The following is a 7,238-nucleotide window of genomic DNA, read 5'->3' on the forward strand; positions in this document are numbered from 1 at the left end:
AAAACCACTTATAGCCAGTACTCCCCTCCGCTAACAGCTTGTGGTTTCAACATACAGCTGTTACAACTCAAGGAGGACAGGAAGTTGTAAATCCATGTGGTCAACCAGAAATAGCCCAGCTTATTTATCGTGATCCTAAAAGGTGTGCAAGTGTTTAGCTAATCCGACATCAAGATGTTGAAAACTGTAAGGTTAGAGGGCCATTGTTGCTCAAATTCATCAATGTAGATATGTTGATGAGGGTATGACCAGAGCTTACTTATATTGAAGCATGTGAAGGGATTCAAGGGAGAAATGGTGACCAAATCTTCCATAATGTTGGGTCTTGAAGAATTTGATAAAGAGATAAAGCAAACAATGAATGACACATCTGCTGTGGGTGTTGATATCCTTACAATGGAACAGTATTTGCAGCCCATGGCTTTCAAAGAACGAAATTTGTTTAGTATTGTTGATACAAGCTCTGGAAAAACAATGGCATATCCTTTACCTGCTATTGTTCATGTTAATATGCAACCTTATCTAGCTTCAGATTCTAAACCCTGAATGTGAGCATTCTTGCATTCATAGTCGCTGCATTATTATTTGCAGAAACTTATGCACACCTTCCATGAAGAAAAGATTATGGTGCTATTAATATTGAGGAAGCTAACTCCATGACAATCTCCTGATTGTTTTGATTCACACCGTTGATTCTTTGGGTGATAGTCAAAAATTTAGATGAATTTCCTGGCGATAGATTAGAATCTGGATAAATATGATGACAAAAAGAAACTGCTTTGAGCACATTGTAGCTAAACTCCAAGTCATGTGTAAATCACACCAGTTCTGGATTGAGGATTGTGAAAGCAAGTTTACTATGGAATAGTTTCTGGTGTTGAATCATTAGGTCTCAAAAGATACAAGCCTATAATATTGGTTAAGAGGTGCCTCAATTTCCACTATTCTAGACCTGTAGCACTCAAAGGAAGACATAAATCATGCCAAGAATATTGTGGCCAATAACACTGGACGGGTGAGGAAAATCGCACAAGTATAAACTTGTAATGTCAATAGAGAAGGGGTTAAAATATGTAGAGTGCCCCAATCTAGATCCACCGCATCTATTCAGCTACCACAACTTTATCACACAGGATACTCAAAAGAAGATCTCAAGTAAGTCTTCTAGTTCTCAAGGCACCATGCTTTTAATGGGTTTAACCTTCCAAAGGATACTTACTCTTAAATATCTTAGGAATTTCCATGAATTACGCAATCTGTAGATTATATATCCAAAACCTAGTGGACCTGCTACAACACTAATTTACTGGCAACCTGTCTGAAATTGTATCTAATTCTACATATGGGAAAGATTGATAAATGTGCATATCAAACTGTCTGGGGTGTGTGCACATTTAGTTAACCCTGCGCGTTGTTAAGGAATAACATTTGATTTACTTGTTCCAGGGAATATGCAAACTTCATGGTTGACTTCCACTTAAGTGCAGGAAGAAATGAGCTAAGATATGTTCATGAGAAGCATTCAGATCCATGTCATGGCTATGTAGCTTTTTTATGCCTTGCCAATTACCCAATGATGACAGTTGCACCACCAGCAATGACGATGTCATTTGTATTAGCGATAACATCGACTGAAGTGCACAAGAAGGGGGATTAGAAAGACCTAACCAAATGAAAGCTTGGAAACACACTGCACCATCATTGACTGCAATGCTAACATCTCAAAGTGAGGTCTGTGTCACTCCCTTATACTTTTCTTGTTCTTGTTCAACAAATATACACAAACCAAAGACTGGAATGCTAACATCTCAAAGTGAGGTCTGTGTCACTCTCCTATACTTTTCTTGTTCTTGTTCAACAAATATACACAAACCAAAGAGTATCCATGTCCACTCCAAATTACTAGCAAGTTTTATAACCTTAAGATAGCTTTGTCTTTAGTCATGTTGTAAGTTGGATGAAAATGATTAGTTATCTTGATAGCCTCAAGTTAGTGTTGTGTTTATTTATGATGTAAGTCAGCTGAAAATGACTAATAATCTTGATGAATGTATTTCAGGATGCATTCAAGGATTCCCATCAGGTGCTTCCTAGCATTGATGATGGAAACATTGAAAACCAATTGGTATTTGTTGAATACATTGAAGATATATAAAAATTCTACAAGACAATTGAGGTATGTTTCTCTCTCAATGATTGCAGTTTCTTGTTAGGGTGAAGGTAAAGTTTTATTTTCCTTAACCAAAATTTGGCATTCATGTATGCCCAGGATGTGAGTTAAGTACCTCCAGATTATATGAGAAACCAGGTTAAAATCAACGCAAAGATGAGGGCAGTCGTGATTGATTGGTTGGTGGAGGTACAACTTTGTTCCTATGCTAGTTCCAACTTCCATTTGCTATCAAACTTAGATCTAAAAGTGATTTATATGGTCTATCTCTTAGGGCTGACATCAAAATCTTAAAATTTTTAGGTGCATTTGGAATTGGAATTAATGCCAGAGACGTTGTATCTCACTGTGAACATCATTGACAGATACCTTTCTATTCAGAGTATTGCAAGGAAGAATTTGCCATTACTTGCTATCGCTGCAATGTTTATAGCTAGCAAATATGAAGAAGTCTATCCTGCACAGGTAGGATGACTTGCTGACATCTGTAAGAAAGGATGTGTATATATCTAATTAAAAAAACACTTTGTTGGCTGTATAAAAGTACATACACCAAAAATATCTACTCGTACAGAAGATTACGCTTTATGCTGGAATCAACACAAAAACTATATTATAATAGGTAACACAATATTGATAAGAGCTGGTTTATACTTGGCTACAGGTCAATGACTTCATCTGCATCTTCCCAAATGAATGCACGTCAGAACAGATAGTGGCCATGGTAATTAGCTCTAACTGATAATTCTTTGTCATTGATTGCAACATAGTCTCCAAACATTTAGATTGACTAATCAATTGATAATAACTCTTCGCAGGAGTTTAAAGCAATTGAACTTCAAGCTTACAGTTCCCACTCGGCCATATGTATTCCTCCTCAGGTTTCTAAAGGCAGCTGATTCCAACAAAGTGGTAAAGTTTTGAATGACACCACTTTTTATATTATTGGAAGCAGCCTGTGTGGCATTGATCAAATATACTTTCGAAAATGCCTCATAAAATCTAGCATTCATGCTTTAAATTACTTTTCTTTATTGTATTCCTAATAATACCCTGTTGTACTGACAAGTTGTACTATCTATTATTCAGATGGAAAATCTAACATTCTTCTTGGTTGAACTGTGTTTGCTTCAGTACATAATGAGCAAGTACAATCCATAAAATTTGTGTTAAGGGCTTTGAACACTTATCCGCTATGGAAGGCTTGTTTGTTGATGTGCTTTTTGAAATATTCAATGTATTTTTTAAGCTGTTTGTGCAAGCATTTTCCATAATAGTAGTGAAGGTTTATCTGGATCTCAAAATATTGTGCATAGGTGATGCTTTTCCCTCCTCTAGTTAGTTCATTCTTGTTTATTGTGTGTTTTTACAAACATTTTTCAGTATGGTCCACTTTTTATCATTTTTGATAATATATCTCATGTATTTGATACTTGTAGACCTTTAATCCATAAAAAACAGACCGAAAATCTCAGAAATAGACACCTATAAATATAAACTAGTCATCAAATTTCAAGGAATATTTTTTCATGGGGCTGAAATCCTATTAAAATTTGGAACAAAATACATATTTTCATATTTATGAGATGTATACTTTGTTTATTGAAATAGACTTGTATGTGTTCATATTGAAATCTTGTTACTATGTTTTAAATTTCGAGAAGCTTGATGGCTAAATGTTGTTTGCTTTATGATCCTTAGTTACCACTTGTGAAGTGTTTTAAGTAACTGGTTATGGCTGATGTTATGTTGGATCCTTTATCGAAGGTTCTTAATGTAGGTTATGATTATAGCTAGTGTGATAACTTGCCAGGTACCGAAGGGACTGTCACATGCTTTGCATCATACTTGGTGTGCACCTCAATTTTCAATTCCATTATGGCATTAGCTGGGAATATCAATGTAAGACTTAAATTCTAAATACTGGACAGCCAGACATTATGTTTATTTTATCAGCATTTCTTATCTTAAAATGTAGTTTGTCATTGTTGTTTTATATATGTTACGATATTAGTCTTCATTATTTTGTTTTATATTTTGTAGTACTATGATGTTCGGAAGGAGTGCAATGGTGGCATGTGCTATGATTTTTCAAATATGGAGAATTACTTGAACCAGGGTTTTGTTAGGGATGCCCTGGGGGTTGGCAGCCGAAAATTTGTCTCCTGTAGCCCCTTGGTTTATGAAGCTATGCTTACTGACTGGATGCGGAATATGGAAGTTTTCATTCAACACTCTTAGAGGATGGTGTTAAGTTGCTAGTTTATGCAGGAGAATATGATCTCATTTGCAATTGGTTAGCTAATGATACTGTATACATATAACATATTGTTTTTGTTTTGGACAATGACTTTATGATTTAGGTGTTAAGTCTGTTATTAACTTATTTGCAGTTGTATTTTTCAGGTTTGTCAGTCTAATCTTCAAAATTGAAAAGTTAATTGTTCAAATTATGTGTCTTTCAGGCAATTCAAGATGGGTGAATTCCATGGATTGGTCTGGAAGTGAGAATTTCAAGAAGGCACCTACAAATTTCATGATGCAGGTCATATGGTCCCAATGGATCAGCCAAAAGTAGCCTTGGAGATGTTAAAACGCTGGACACAAGGAAGTATTATTGACGATAATTCTCAAATTTTAAAGACAGTGACGAAGATGCCAGAGATGAATTTCGAGAGTTAGTTATCTGCTTAACTAGGAGAATTGCTCTTTTCACTTAGATTAATGTAAATATTTCTAGATTTGTAGTAGTGTGCATCCCCAAAGATGTGTATTTTCTGATTTGGCAAAATAATTGTGCATTGGGACCATCAGTCTTGCTAACTTGTGTCAAATATTTTGATGGCCACTTTTTAACTGTCTAGAAATAGTGCTTCTTATTGCTTACCAAGCCTTGTGGAATTATGATTATACATGGTGTTATTGTTATATTCAAGAACATGAATAGTGTGTCCTGTGTTCTTATTCCAGCATGTTCTGATGTCCTAATGGATGAAAGAAATTGTAAATTGGATGAAAGAAATTGTAAATCCAACAAAAATATTTGGTTACAGTCTCGAGGAATTCAAAGCATGATTCTCTTAGCCTACATTCAATTTTATTGACAATGACATGAAAACATTTATGTTGTTTGCAATCATACAACAGATGCCAGTATTGTCTACTTATATTTGAATTGGATGCTATGTGGTTTGGCTGTGTTTCACTTCTCGTTCGTTCTATTATTTTATTGTTGAATATGTATGTTTCCTCTTTTTGCCTCTTATCCCTCTATAAGCCTCTTGGACATTAAGTGCTTGGCATGGCAAGATATGTCCATAAAGTGCATGGACTATCTACAGTCCATCAATGCTTACTGCTGCTACTATCTACACTGCTCGATGAACTTTGAGGAAGGATCCATGTTGGAACAAAACACTTACCCTTCATAGAGGCTACTCTGAACCAGACCTGAAGTAAGCCTTAAAATTTTTAAAGCATCATGCTTTTAGTGATTTTACCCTTCTAAAGAAATCCTACTCCTAGACATTTTAGATTTCTTCATCAATTACAGGCAGGCATTGTTGATCAGCTACGACCAGAACATTGTGTCTTGATCAACTATATGTTGGAACTTAGCTACTAAAACCTTGTATGAATTGAATCTTTATCTAATACTAATGTGCATACTAAGTGTCTAGAGGCGTACGCACATTTTGTTAACTCTGTACATTGAGGTAATAACATTTATCTGCATTGTTCCAGGGAATGTGCGTATTTCATGGTTGATTTTCACCTAAATACGGGAGGAAATAAGTTGAGAGTTGTTCATAAGAAGTATTCAGATCGTTGTGGCAAGTCTATCTTTTAGCAACTCTCAGAATTTCAGAATGAGATTGCATCACATGACATCGGCTGACATAATACATTTTAAATGGTCTTTTTTGGATTGCAGAACTGATTCTTATGGGATTCATCTCGTTTCTACTAAAAGCCCATTTCTAAGATTTGTATACTGAAAGGAATGGCTTATAGTATGCTTCCATGTCAAAAGGAATAATCAATGGCTCCTGCTATCGATCATTGTTCTGAGGTGGACACCAAACTCTATGTTGCATATTCGAATTTCCCAATGCTATTAGATGTTACTTAGATCGTGTTAGTCCATTTGATATGATTCAAGATATTTATGATAGTTTGATAATTATTCATTCCCTCTTGATTCAAGGATAAGTATCCTCTGGTCTCCCTCACTGGCATGAACCAACTCCACTACTTCATCTTTACGTTGGCAACTGTCCATGCGTTATATAGTGTCCTAACAATCACCTTAGCAAGAGCAAAAGTAAGTTCCATGGGAAATAACTGATCTTCTCCCATGTCATTCAGTTCAATTTTTTTCTCGGTTTGAATTTTCTTTCATATCTTCATGCGTTCGAAACATCTTTAACTCAAAATACAAGTCATTTTCGGTCATAGATGAGGCGTTGGAAAGCATGGGAAAAGGAGATAGTAAAAATGTATTATCCATGTTCACATGATGAGTTCTTTTCAATTTTCTTCTCTAAATGGCCTCGTCTTGCAGTCTGTCATGTTTGAAAAATGGCACCTCACCTAGGTTACGAATCTGGAAATTTCAACGGGGACACCTGTGAAATGATTTTAGGTTCAAACATCAAGAAGATTTACAATTGGATAACGTTTTGAGGAATTTTAGAAAGATTGTTCTCAAGAACAAGCAGCTATGTGCTTGCTGTTTGTTTCATGCAGATCCTTCAAGTTTCAGGTTAACCCAACAAACTACATTTGTAACGCGTCATATGAATTTTTGGAGCAGAACACCGATTATTAAATGGGTGGTAAGTAATTCATACTCCAAATTTTCAAGGGATTTATCTTGCTTGAATCCATTTTACATGTAATATTAATATTCATTGCAGGTTTGCTTCTTCAGACAATTCTTTCAGTCAATAAGGAAAGTTGATTACCTAACCTTGCGGCATGGCTTCATCATTGTATGTCTCCATAACTTGAAACCTTCGTTTAGATTTCAACTTGGTTATGTAAACAATTGTTTCATTCACATGAT

The 7,238-nt window shown here is 35.4% G+C and overlaps 2 long non-coding RNA genes across 2 annotated transcripts; both read left to right on the plus strand.

Annotated features, from left to right (window-relative positions):
* Window positions 1–2,287: 2,287 nt before the first annotated feature.
* On the plus strand, window positions 2,288–2,536 carry LOC149241856 (uncharacterized). Its single transcript, XR_016245661.1, has 2 exons — window positions 2,288–2,359; window positions 2,474–2,536. It is a non-coding gene; the product is annotated as an uncharacterized LOC149241856 (long non-coding RNA).
* A 450-nt stretch (window positions 2,537–2,986) lies between these two features.
* On the plus strand, window positions 2,987–4,377 carry LOC149241857 (uncharacterized). Its single transcript, XR_016245662.1, has 3 exons — window positions 2,987–3,082; window positions 3,984–4,072; window positions 4,214–4,377. It is a non-coding gene; the product is annotated as an uncharacterized LOC149241857 (long non-coding RNA).
* The last annotated feature ends 2,861 nt before the right edge of the window (window positions 4,378–7,238 follow it).

The sequence above is a fragment of the Pinus tabuliformis genome, chromosome 8 (genome assembly GCF_031772625.1).
Source record: "Pinus tabuliformis cultivar Carrire ecotype Pingquan chromosome 8, CPIR1, whole genome shotgun sequence".
In the NCBI taxonomy this organism is placed as follows: Eukaryota; Viridiplantae; Streptophyta; class Pinopsida; order Pinales; family Pinaceae; genus Pinus; species Pinus tabuliformis.